This window comes from Vicugna pacos, chromosome 21, assembly GCF_048564905.1.
Source record: "Vicugna pacos chromosome 21, VicPac4, whole genome shotgun sequence".
Classification (NCBI taxonomy): Eukaryota; Metazoa; Chordata; class Mammalia; order Artiodactyla; family Camelidae; genus Vicugna; species Vicugna pacos.
The window spans coordinates 18,509,840-18,524,185 of NC_133007.1; positions in this window are offsets into that span (position 1 = coordinate 18,509,840).

Genomic DNA, 14,346 nt, shown 5'->3' on the forward strand with positions numbered 1-14,346 from the left:
AGGAGCATCACTCTTCCTCTTATGTCTTCACACCCACCTTATCATGCTGACACAGCAAAATTCACACTTCTTTTTCTCCAAAAAGATCATTCTCTTTTTGGTGGCTCCTATTACAGTTATTAATGTTTCTCCCATTGTTATACCTACAAGATGCAAGCCACTGAATGGGCCACAGAGGCAAACTGGACAAAGTCTAGGAAGGTGCAGTCCAAAAAGAATTGCTGGTAGAAAGGTGCTGTGGAAAACAATTAGGCAGTTTCTCCAGAAATTAAATGTAGAGCTACCTTATGACCCAGCAGTTCTAGTCTCAGTATTTTTCCAAGAGAAGTGAACGCACATCCACACAGAAACTTACTTACACATGAATGTTCATGCAACATCATAATAATAGCCAAAAGGTAGAAACAACTCAAAATCTCAATGATAGATGAATGGATAAATAAAATGTGGTATAGCCACATAATGGAATATTATTCAGCCATGAAAAGGAACAAAGTACTGATACCTGCTACGACATAGGTGAACTTTGAAAACATTATACTGATTGAAAGAAGCCAAACAAAAAAACTTCACCTATTATATGATTCCATTTATATGCCATATCCGTAATAGGCAAATCCACAGAGACAGAAAGCAGAACAAAAGGTACCAGGTGATAGGGAGGGAGGAGCGGGACATGATTATTTAATGGGTAGGGATGTTTTTGAGGGATGATGAAAACATTCTGAAACTCGAGAGAGATGCTTGTTGTACAATATTGTTGAATATTCAAAATATCACTGAGTTGTATATTTTAAAATGGTTAATAGTATGATATGTGAATTTCACCTCAGTTTGAGAAAATATGCACACACACAGACACACAGACACAAAAGAAAGAAAAAGGAGTCATGAAGATGAGGGAAACCATTGAGGATTTCTCCCCCTAGACTCGCAGGCAGTTCGCAGAGTTGCCTTCACTTTCTCCAGAGATGTATTCATGCAGCAGCATCTCATGGAGTGAGGGACCTGGGATCTAGGCTCAATCTGCCAAGTATTATCTGTGTGATTCTGAGGAAATCACTTAATATCTCTGGTCCTCAGCCTCCTCTGTCAAAGAAAGGGGTTGGACTAAACAATCATTTGGATTGCATGAAACAGATCGGTTAATCTAAGCAGAAAAGGAACAAATCAGAAAGATAGCAGTTGGCTCACAGCACTTAAAGACACCTGGATGATTAGTCTCGGGGGGAAAAAAATGGAACCAGGACAACTTGGTGGGTGGAGTTGAGGAGGGTGGAGGCTGAGGGAGGAGGGGGTACAGGGTAGGGGGGAAGTCCTCATCAAAGGACTGCTGCTAAAATGAGTGAACACATAACACTTTCTCCTGTTTTCTGTCTACTCAAGACCCGGAGTCCTAGGACAGAGGCCAGTTGGCGTAGAGCAAGTCCATGTGTGCCCATCTCAACCAGAAGGTAGCAGCCAACTTAATTACAGCCTCAACGAGGCTGCTCATAATGGTGGAGAGGCTATTACCAAGCAAAGCAACTGACACTGAAAAGAAAAAATGTAGTCTTTTAGGAACTTCCTAGCCATTTGCTTCCTCTCCCCACTCTCTTCCTTCTCTTCCTTCTCTCTTTCTCTCTTTCTCTCTCTCTCTCTTTCTTTCTTCCTTTCTTCCTTCCTTTCTTTCTTTCTTTCTTTCTTTCTTTCTTTCTTTCTTTCTTTCTTTCTTTCTTTCTTTCTTTCTTTCTTTCTTTCTTTCTTTCTTCCTTCCTTCCTTCCTTCCTTCCTTCCTTTCTTCCTTCCTTTCTTGCTTTCTTGCTTTCTTGCTTTCTTGCTTTCTTGCTTTCTGGCTTTGTTGCAAATATCAACTGGCTTTTATGCTATGGGGAGATTAGATTTTAATCCACAAGGGCAAGCAGTTTTCTCCCAGAAAACTTCCCATGTCTCTCAAAACTCCCAGGAAGATGAGTTCATAGTGGGAAAAGGAAACTGTTGCCCTGGCTGCAGCTGGGTACCAGGAAGATGCAGAGCGGCTGTGGCCACAAGGATCAGAGCCAGAGAGGGCTGGGAGCATTGAGCGCAGAGCAGATGGCTAGGAGAACAGTCCACCGAAGAGCCCTAGGTACTGCTGCTAGTCAGAGGGGTTTCCATTCAGAGTGTTCCCATTAACACATTTTCTTGGCATTAGCCTTATGGCTGCTGGGATGAGTGGCTTTTTTCCTTTTCCAAACTGTCCTTATCAGTAACGCAACAATAGCTAATTTAATTAGCTGACCTGAACGGCAGCCAGTTTGAGCTAATTTGGTTTTGCTAGCTGCTCCCTGGTACATACAGAACTGATAAGCATACTTCCCTCCAGACAAACAGTAGGGGTTTTGAGGCGGGGCTGTGAGAGGGCTAGTGGCTCCTCCAAGGTCCGTCCTACACCTGTGGGACTTAGCACTTGACCAAAGACAAGTTATTCTTGAGTCCGTATTCCCCAAGGGCCTGTCCAATTTGTCCGCTGAAAGAGATAAAATAGCCAACCAGGACATTGCAAAGGCAAGGTGCCCAGGGTGAGCGTGCCGGGGGATAAACATTCCCCGTAGCAGAACAACACTTGGCCAAAAGATCTGGGTCGCAGCCACGGACTGACCTTCCCCAAGTCACTGCACCCCTGTGCCTCAGCTGCCAGTGCGTAATAATCATCTGCAGTATATGTACATAGTATATGCTTAATATCACATATACGTGATATGAATAATAATCGTGATTGACAGACGAGTCGTAGAACTCCATCACTATGATGAAGAGGAGATTTCTTGGACAGATATAAAGGACCATGCCAATGGGAAACGTTTTGGTAATTAGAAAACTCCTGCGAGTGTATTCTGTTTCTCAAGGGCAAGAACCAAATACTGTTCCTCCCTGTGCTCCTAGCATTTGACATGTGCCTACCTGGAGAAGAGGCTCAACATGTGTTTGTCAATGGAATGATAGAGAAACCGGAGTGTGAAGAGATACGGAGACATAGTTAAAGGTGTGAGGAGGTCAGCACACGACTAACTACATACCGTAAGCTTTCTTTTCAGTTCGGAATCTTAAATTTCTCCATCCTTGTCACAAAGACACCACTGTTTATATCAGATTTATATTCACAAAAGAGCTATTCGATCTCACTTACATCCCCCACCCCAAGGTCTCCCAGTGCGAGTAGGTGAAGGGCCACATGCAGAGCAGGCTTTTGTGTTTGCTTTGGGGGGTCCTTTTTCTTTTTAAGTACTGCCTTTCAATAGGATACTTTGAATTACACATTGAATTATAATTTGCATCTATTCACAGGGAACAAATGGTATATGCCTGAAATGAATGGATTTGAAAAAGTCAGGAACAGGAAAGATCTATATGATAATATTGTCCATTCCCAAAGCTTTAATATGCTTTCTGATATTGGTATTTGGTCGAACCCATTTTTAACCATCATGATTTTGTATTGACCATTTACTCTCACTCCACACACTCCCCTGGGGAGACCTCATCCATCCCCATGGCTTCCACTACATCTTTTATGCTGACAAATCACGAGCCATTATCTTCAACCTCAGCCTCACCCCTGAGCTTAGTATCTAGAAACATAACTGCCTACTGGGGGTTTCCACCTGGATCTCCAATTATACCTCAATCCAAGATGCCCCAAACTGCCCTCATCACCCAGTTTGCAAAGTCTGCTTGTCTTAATTTTCTGTCTTTTTGAGTGGCTCACATTTTCCAACCAGAACCCCAACCTTTCCTTCATGCCTACTTCTAAGTGAGTTTGTCGATTTTGCCTTCTAGATATCCCTTTAATTCAGGTCTTTCTTTTACCACTGAAATTATTTTATTTGTATCTTTCATCTTCTGTCACCCACAAACAGAAGTTTCTCAAAGGCAGAGATTTTTTGTTGTTGTTTAAATTGAAGTACAGTGGATTTACAGTGTTGTGTTAGTTTCTGGTGTGCAGCCTAGGGATTCAGTTATACACACACGTGTTCTTTTTCATTGTAGGTTATTACAAGCTATTGAATATAGTTCCCTGTGCTGTACAGTAGGACTTTATCTATTTTATGTATAGTAGTTTGTATCTGCTCATCCTAAACTCCTAATTTATCTCCCCACCTTTCCCCTTTGGTAATCATAAGTTTGTTTCTATGTCTGTGAGTCTGTTTCTGTTTTGTAAATAAGTTTATTTGTGTCATTTTTTAAGATTCCATATATAAGTAATATGATATGTGTCTTTCTCTGGCTTACTTCACTTAGTATGATCATTTCTAGATCCATCCATGTTGCTACAAATGGCATTATTTCATTCTTTTTTATGGCTGAGTAATATTACATTGTATATATTATATATATGCACACACACACACACACATACCATAACTTCTTTATCCAGTCATCTGTCAATGGACATTTAGGTTGCTTCCATGTCTTGGCTATTGTAAATAGTGCTGCTATGAACATTGGGGTGTATGTATCTTTTCGAATTAGAGTTCCCTCTGGATATACGCCCAGGAGTGGGATTGCTGGATCATATGGCAACTCAGTTTTTAGTTTTTTAAGATATCTCCATACTCTTTTCCATAGTGGCTGCACCAAACTACATTCCCACCAACAGTGTGGGAGGGTTCTCAAAGGCAGAGTCTGTGCACATCAGGCAAACAAGAAATGTTTATTAATCTGAACTGAATTAAAATGAAAATCCCTCGCTCTGTTCTGCCAAATTCCAGATCTTTAGTGAATACCAGTTACTGTGCTTAAGACAACTGAAGAGGTAACTGCGTTTCTCTATTCAATGATAACAGCAATTCCAATAGGCTGTAAACTGACAGTCCCCAACTCGGGGGGAGTAGAGCCTGCTCAGCTGGGACCGTGCAACTGCAGTGATGGGCCTGACTTCCGGTACCTCCGGGCACCCCACCTTACTCTAAAACCTAAGGCTGAAAAATAGAACACTCAGCACTCAGCAGTTTCTCCAGTGTTTCCAGTAAAGGCAGAATCCTTTTTCATTTTTTCCGGTAGGGACCAAACTGGTGAGCTGCCTTAGACTTCTTCTTCTTTACATATTTACATATTCTTCTTGTCTTTGACACATTTACTGTTAAACCGAGAATTAGGTGAGGATTACTCTTTATAATTTCAGATTACAAGCACGTGCCTATAATACATCTGAAGTATCCGGTAGCCCTTAATAATAATTGGTGTCCCAACAACATTTTTTTTTTCATTTTATTAGCTTTTTCTCTTTTACTTAGTTACTGAGATGGTCTTCATGTCTATTTTTTTTTTCTCTAGGGCATGAACCCTAGTGTGATGGATGCACTCATTGCATATGGAAATATAGCCAACTCAAAAAAGGGGTCTCAAGCCAGACAGCCTTGGTTCACATTCTGATCCAGCACCTCCTATCTGGGAGAACGGGTAATGAGCATCTCTCTCTCTCTCAGTCTCCTCATCTCTAAGCGGTGGTGATGATGCGCCCACATACTTCATAGGCTTTCTGTGAAAATTTAAAGAGCTAATTCACATGCCACACTTAGCATCCTACCCAGCACGTGACATGCCAGCTATGATTATATTACTTGACAATGAGGACCTAAGGCCATCAAAGGAATTTTGATTTTAAAAATGTTTTAATCATTTAAAATTTTAATTTTAATTGCGAATTTAAGTGCTTACCAGAAACGGATTCTGTGCTATCCATTTTACCAATATTGCCTCATCGAATCCTCTCACCAACTCTATGTTGTAGCTCTCACTATACCCATTTCACAGATGAGGAAACTAAGCCTTGGAGAGGTTAAGAAACCTACCACTTGGCATGCAGGTAGTAAGTGACAGAATTAGAATTTGAACTCTGGACTGAGTCCAAAGGTAAAATTAAATAAAATAGATACTTGTTATTCAAAGTCCTTATGTCTCTGTAAATAAAACAAAGAAAAAGAAAACGCTTGGATGAATCACTAAATAACTATGCTGAGTGAAAGAAGTCAGACCAACAGAAGTATATACTAAGTGATTCCATTTATATGAAACTCTAGAAAATGCAAGCCAATTATAGTGACGAAAAACAGATCAGTGGTTGCTTGGAGAGGGAATTAGGTGAGGAGGGGTGGGAGGGATGGGCTGCAAAGAAGACTTCTGGAGGTGATGGATATATTTATTATCTTGACGGTGGTGGTGGCATCACTGGTACAGATCTGTGTCCAAACTAACCAAATTGTGTACTTCAAATACGTGCAGTTTATTGTTTGTCAATTATGTTTGTTCGATAAAGCTACTTAAAAATTAAAAAAAAACCCACAAGCTACTTTTATACCCTCCAAATGTGACACATTAAACAAAGGGCAATTAATCATTATTAAGAACATAGCCCAGTGTTGAGCAAAAAATAAACATATCCTCAAGTATCAGGACCTCTGGGTTTACAGGTGGTTTAACAAGATTCTACAGAGTTAAAAGCCCAGGCTTTGCTGGTTCTCTCCTCCTCCCCCTTGAATTAGTGTGACTTTTGGCAAGTTACTTGGCAAAATCTTAGTGCTCTCACTTAAGGTGAGAACTTAAAGGCGACAGATAAATCCTGGCAGTGCTGCTGGGAGATTTAAATGCAGTCATGTGCGTATGCCCCTTGGTGGAATGTTTGGCTCCTGGTAACCCTGTATCAGTATCTGCTGAATGATGTGAAGGTGTGTGGAAGGTATGAGTGAGGCTGTACTGGACTTTGCTGTCCAGGTGGCGTCAGGTCCACAGCTGGGGGACGAGGAGGAGCAGTCATTCTGAGTGTACCCCAAAGGAGGAAGAGATGTCATCATACGAATGTGTGTCCTGAAAGGTCCCAGCCCTCGGGGGTTGCGATCAATCATTGGGTTAGGCGTTCTCTCATTCCCTGGGGGCCCCTCCCTTCCTCCAGGTGCCCCTCCCGCCCAGAATGCAAAAAACAAATCACTGGCTACACCAATGGGGTCGGGCTTTCTTGCTTTTCTACAAAAAATAGTCATGCCTTCTGCTTTATTCTGCTCCTCTGTTACCTTAAGGTGCTGGCCTGGAGGATAAAGGAGCTAATAAACACAGAGCCGAGTCTAGGTCACAGGACGCACTCAATAAATGCTCATGCTCTGCCCCCACCCCTGCTCATAGATTACTCCTGACTTCTCAGAAATGCAAATCCCTCCACGCTCACCTCAGCCTCCTTCCAATATCCCTACACAGGAGCCTTTTACTACCCGCTTAGAGCCGGCCAGAATCCCTCTGCTCCGCTAATTGTCCCCGGGAGGCCAGGGCCGAGTGCAGCCACTCACGTGGGGGTCTGAGCCGCCCGGCCAGGGAGACCGCGTGGACGGAGCTTTGCGGGCAAGGACCTCATTCATCTTCACAGACACTGCTGCGCCATCCATTTTAAATGACATGGAAGCCCGACCCGTTTATCGGGATCAGCCTACTACTCTATTATTATGATTATTTAGCATTTACATAACACTATATTTGCAAAGTGCTTAATGATAATTTATTTATTACTTCGTCTAACTACTCACTAATGGAAAATTCTAGGGGTTGCCTGGAGTTCACTGACCTCCACGCTCGAGACACCTTAGGCCATTTCCAGTAGCTTGCCCATGTGCTGGCTGTAAAATATTTTAATGAAAAACCATTTGGTATATATACATATATATATTTCTGTTCTTGGCATTGGGGACATATGTACTGAGATAACACTCTCACATTACCATGAATAAAAATAAGCATTGCCATTACTATAAAGTCACTGAAGCCGTGTCGCTCTCGAAGAGACATGGAGTCCACCAGAGTGAACCCCACGGGTGTGTGGCAGGCACGGAAGCCACCACTCATGTCCCCCTGCAAGGAAGGGCTCCCTCCCAGCCCAGCGGAGTGGGCTGACTGGCGGTGCCTGACTGTTAGAGCCTTGATGGTCCACCTTAGACAGGGGACGAGCACAGCCCTGGTACAGGGTCTGCCATTTCTGCCCAACATGGGGCTCACCTGGTTCCAGAGCCCCCCTTTTCAGGTGTGCATTGCCCTTTGTTGGCTTCTGTGCCCAGTCATGCCTCCTTCCCCTTTTCCCTTCACAGGTGGAGCTCTCCAATAACCCTTTTTCAGTCCTTAACTTCTCAGCCTCTGCTACCCAGAGGACCCAGCCAGCCTAAACTCTGACAATAAGCCATGTCCTTTGAGGCAAGTGTCTCTGGGCTGCAAATTTTTCACCACTATTTTGGGGTGACTGGCTTTGGTTCTTTCAAAGGTCTTTCTGTTTCTTCCATTCCGGGATAGCTGTGGATTTACATGGAATCGGATTTGGTAAAATTCTGTCTCTTTAGCCTTCATGCAAGGGGGTTTTGCGATGGAGGAGGCTGTGCGGAACAAGCTCACTGCTCCAGGGCCCCCCATTTTCCCATCTACGACAGCCTGTAATGATTCCACCTCTGTTAAAACGTGCAGCAGAAAGATGGTTACTAGTGTGGATTCCTGTGTGTGACAATTATACAGTAAGAATTTGTAGGCATGTGCGAAATAATATATCTAAGCATGTAACAGGCAACCATGCACGTAATTAAAGAAACAATCTCATAAGTGATCTAAGAAAATGCTTTAACGAACCACCCCCAGAAGCTTTTTTTCTGGTCGGGTTGGCCGAGTGGTAGGACCACGAGCTCGCCTCCCGTCATGAATGCAACTAAACCACAACTGACTGCTGAACAACCATCGAAAAAAGAGACTGGAACCTAGCCAAAAAAGACCTTCTGCACCTGGAAGCATAAAGAGGGAACCACGGCAGGACGGTAGAGGGGCGTCCTGGTGATGTAAACGGGCCCCCTACCCACCCCCGGAGTTGGGGGCGACCCACAAGCTGAAGAGTCATCAAGTCGCAGAGGCCCTCCCACAGGAGTGAGAGGTCTAACCCCACGTCGGGCTCCTCACTAGGAGGAGGAGGAGGCCCCAGGACACCTGGTTTTGAAGGCCAGTGGGGCTTAGCTCCAGGAGCCCCACAGGACTGGGGGAGACGGAAACTTCACTCTCTTGGGAAGCGTGCATGGGGCCTCACGTGCACCAGGTCCAAGGGCAGAGGCAGTGATTTCATAGGAACCTGGGCCAGACCTGCCTGATGGTTTTGGAAGGTCTCCTGGGGACGTGGGGGACGGCTGCTGCTCACGCAGGGGACGTAAAAGCTGGTGGTGGACATTCCAGGAGTGTTCACCTACATGAGCTTTCCTGGAGGCTGACATCTTGATTGGATCATTAGCACCAAGACCTAGCCCCACCCAACAGCCTGTAGGGAAGCCTTGGGCCAAACAACATGCTTATCCAGCAGAGGTCCAGGACCAAGCTTCACCCAGCAGCGGGCGGGCACCGGCGCCTCCTGCCGGGAAACCCCCGCTAAAGGGAACAGACGCTTGGATGGTGCACATCGCAGACTTCTGGGGATGCAGCCCCGCCCCTCCTCCCCCATCAGCTGCTCAGACTGGTCACCTGTGGAGGTTTGGGCTTTTTTTTTAAGCAAGTGAATTTTTTAAATGTATCTCGAAAGATACTCTATAGTAAACAATTTAAGGTAATTATGTAGGCATTTCAAAGGTAAGAAGACACTGCCTTCACAGAGATAGAGCTGGTGTCTATAACAATTGTTTTCCTTTTTTAATTTAAGTTTTATCTGTGTATTTTTTCTTTTTAAATTCTTATTTTTTATTAAAGTGTAGTCAATTGACAACATTAGTTTCAGGTGTACAGCAAAGTGATTAAGTTAGCCATATACATACATATGTATGTCTTCAAATTCTTTTCTCTTACAGCTCAGTACAAGAAATTGAATGTTGCTCCCTCTGCTATACAGTAGGTCCTTTTTTAAATCTGTTTTATATATAGTAATGTGTATCTGTTAATCTCAAACTCCTAATTTATCCCTCGTCCTCACTTTCCCAAGTGAGTTTTATCTTCTGTGTCAGTGAGTCTATGGTTTTTAAACAAAATTTGTGTCTTTTCCTTTTTTTTAGATTCCACATATAGGAGATTTGGTTTTCAAGTCAAAAGCCAGAACAAAAGGTGTGTGCCCTCTCCCTTCATGTCCCTTTTTTTGTTTGTTTTTCTTTTTTAATGTAGTCTGATCTCTATTTTTTCCTTGAATTCCTCAGTGGTCTCAGGTCCAAGGGTCTGCCACAAAAGAAACCATTAAGAAATGTAATCAGGGTTTTTGAAATTGAAAGCCAACAAGAACTTATTTATTTCTGTAGTAATAAAAAAAAAAAAAAAGCAAAACTGTCATTGTAAGGCCCAAACATAAGTTTGTCATTGGGCACCCGCTCTGAGAGTCCCATAATATAAGTGTTAAGTGTGTAGTTTAGGAGATTGTCCTGGCTAAGATTTTAAAGCATATTCAACAGAGCTTTGTGTACATTCATGGAGGATTGACCTGTAATTAATTAGGTTGGGTATGTGAGATGCTGGAGAGAATATTAAGACGGACGTCTTCTGGCTTTCTTAGAGCCCGGGTGTAAGAAGGTGTACCCCTCCCCACCCCCGCCCCCACCCCATGCCTCCTAATGCCAACTCCCGACTGAGAAGACTCAGCCATATTCCTGGGCAAGACTCTAGGCTCAATTCCTTAAACAACCATTTCAGAACAGGTAGTGGAGGAATCTGGGGTTTACAGAGAAGCCAGCACGAAACTACCAAAAGAAGTCAGCCCACGCTCACATCATTTAAAGGTGTAAATGCTTTGCTCTGGTTAAGGGGGCTCGTGGAACAGCACGGGATTACTCTACAGGAGTCTCCTCAAAACGGTGTACAAAATCCTTCTTGCTGTTCCCTGGGATCTGGTGGGTACCGTGGGAAGTACCCTGTCAGTCACGGGAAAGGAATCATGACACATGAATCAACCCTCAGCCAGACCTGCTCTCTAGTGTTTTTCTGCAAAGCCCTGGGCCTGCCCCGTTGGGTCCAAAATATTAATGGCCTGGAGACAAGCAGCAGAGTTGGGGTGGCTGTGCCCCTGGCCTTTCAGAATCAGACAGAGCCGGGTTCAAATTCTGACTCTACTGCATCCCGGCTGTGCATCCTTGGACAAGTTACTTAACCTTTCTGAGTCACAGCACGCTTGACTGTAAAGTGGGGGCAGCACACGCTTCGCAGAGTTGGTGAAGGTTGAATGAAATCATCTCCTGTGTAAAGCATGTTATCTGTTAGGGGCACGCTCCAAAAATGGTGGCTCTTTGTTGCACACAACATCCACTGTCTGAGAGTAATGAGCTGATATGCTGGATGACCAAGTCGGGATCCAAAAAGGTCTCACCAGGCTGGACTCAAGGACCAAGTCTAATAGGATGGCATTTAACAAGGATGAATGTTGGGGTAGGATAATTAGTTCTGAACAGCCAGCTGCACACACGCCCGGCAGGGAGGTAGGGCTTACCAACAGCACACCTGGAAAAGGCTTGCGGGCATTCTGTGACTCTTTACTCATTAATGGGTCAGTGGGGTGAAGCAGCTGCCAAAAAGCCAATGCAGTCTTAAGCCATGCAAAGGCAAGCTCGTTGTCTGGAACAAAGGGAGAAAGCAGGCCGTCTCCACTGCCCCTCTCTGGGTACCACACTTAATAGGCGTAATGATAAGCCGGGCTTTTTCCAAAGACATAGAAACAGGATAGTGAAGAGACATAAACTCCATCAGAGCAAAGAATAGCAGAGGTCAGGGAAGAGCAGGGAAGCTCGGGACAAGAGTCCATAAACATTAGAAAAGCAGTTATGTACGTAATGATGCATCAGAGCCTTGTGATACGAAGTGTTAGCTCCTTCCCTGCGTAAAGCTGCTCGGGGGAGAATGATGAGGGTGGAATTACAGAAAGAAAGCTTGCTATCCAGTATAAAGAAGACACCTCCCACCATTAACGCTGTTCACAAACGGGGAGGGGGTGACCTCCCCACCACTGGAAGTGTCCGGGCTGAGGCTGCAGGCTAAGTGGTTGATACACCCTCCGGAGCAGGGCTCATCCTGCAGCCCACGTGGCCCCAGAAATCATTTATAAAATCCTCTAAGCATGTGCATGTTCCCTTTTCTCTGGGGAGAGGGCTGATGGCCTTTTTCAGATCCTTTATGGAACCTGAAGCTCTGCCCCCAAAAAGACTAAGAGCAGCTGAGCTGGTCCACTGTCACTTTCAGCACAGGACACCGACTGTCTGCCACTAGGCTGGGAGCCGGAGATGCAGAGATGAGTAAGGTACTCTCTCTGCCCTTGTAAAGGGAAACTTAGAGTTTGATGTGTTCTTTTAAACAAAACGTGTCCCCCAAAATCCATATTTGGGCTATGATAGAGAATGACGCCCAGTAGGGCAACAGGGAGGAGAGTGGTCCAGCCTTCCTGGGAGTAGCCTCCTTCAGACTCTGAGACCTGGGGACTCTGCGACAGGCAAGATGAAAGGTCCATTGGCCTCCTTTGCCACCGTTAGGGTGGAAGTTATGCTCACAGGCTCACCAAGGACTCCAGACGGATGGAGATTTGGCAAAATGGTAGACATCTTGAGAACCCCAGCAAGGCTCTGGAAATCGCTTACCGTCAGACCTGACCTTTCCCCCGAGATCCATCCCATCTGTCTAGGATGAGGCAGGCTCACTGGGATGTCCTAAAAGAGATGTCATGAAATCTGTAGGAATGTGTTTTTGATCAGTTCATGAAAACCCAGCTCACCGACAGCCTGGGCCTGTGAGCACAACATTAAGCTGCCAACCTGCTTTACATGTATTTGCCCACCAAGTAATGCCTGCTTTATTGAGCCAATAAATTGGAGGCATTCATATCCACCCATCAAAATCTACCTGGCTTCCCAGGCCTGGCTCTCACCCTACATCCTTCAGAGGTCCCCCCAGTCCCTCTGCCTGCTGAGAGCACTCTGGTCTCTGAACCCCTGCAGCACCCACCACGTACACCTGTCATTAGGCACCTACTGTTTACCATTTTGTACTGTCACTCAGCTGGACCCTATGAGTATATCTTGTCTAGTTTTACACTAGACAGTTCTTGCCTGACATGATCATCAGCTCTCTAGGGACAGAGAACTTTTCTTAAATCCTTCTCCTGTCTTCCATTGAGTTTTTCCCGGGGCAGCATATGTCCTAGGGGTGCAATTAAATAGGATGGAATAATTGTTATGAAACTAGAGTATTTTAGGTAATCAGCTTGATCTGGTTGACAAGCACATGTGAAAGGGGCGTGGACGTGGGATCCAAGAGCCCCGCAGACAGGTGGATGAGTTTTCTACACATCTGCTCCATCCCACTCTCTGCACTAAATAGGGGGTGGGGAGTGATGCCGTCCAGTCTCTCATTGTGATCTGTTCAGTGGAACCCCAGACAAGCAAGGGCGTGGAAACATGCTCTCCCGTTGCTCACAAATAAATAGTTCCTTTGATTTAGTTTTAAACTTGTTTGGCTAGAATCACAGTATATTGGAGCTGAAAGATGCTAGAATTCAAAAGTGCAAACTTCTTGTTTTAAAAGTAAAGAAACTAAGGTCACTAGAAGCAAATTCATTTTAAGACGAAGTTAATTAAAATTACTTGGTCATAGAGCTAGTTAGGAGCAAAACTGAGACTCGGACCCAGGTTGCCCAATAAAACCCTTAGGCATGGAGCTTCGGCTGCCTCTCCCGGCCCACCAGCCCTCACGACGCAGAGCTGCAGACGCCACTCGGGCCTGGGCTCTCCAAGCCCTTTCCGCCGTGGGGAGCCGCTCTGGGACCCGAGGCCGACACCGAGGGAAGGAAGGACAGTTCAGTGTGGACGATGTTTATGAAAGCGACCTCCCTCCGAAGTCACCTCTGGCTCCGGCCAAGCGGGAAACCATCAGCTACGTTCGCCAGCTGCCATCGGACACGAGCGGAAGTCTAGGGCTGGCTGCAGGACACTCAGCTCTTTCCCTGTCTCCACAGCCTCTTCTTCCTCCGGCACGAAAAGCTCGGCGCCCACCTGAGACCTAACATTTGTCTGTTTTGAGAATAGATGAGTATTTATTAGAATGAAACAGCTGGGAGCCCTGTGATATTTAGACGGGTATTAGGAGGAGAGTATGTGAAGGAGCCGACGCTGGCTCTTTTTTTCTGTAAACCAGCCTGGGCTTCGTTACTAAGGGGATTTCCTGGGTCTCCTGTGAGAGCCAGATACAGTTAATTTCCTGCGAAAGCTGCGGGCTGGGCTGCGCTGATATTGCAGTGTTATTTAGAATGGAAAGGTCAGGCCCGAGATTGAATAATCATTGACAAGAAATCCAGGGGGGATACGAGACAGTTGGTGCTCAGTGACTGAAGCCTGGCCTGACTCCTCCTCTGCCGCCCGCCTTCCCTTCCTT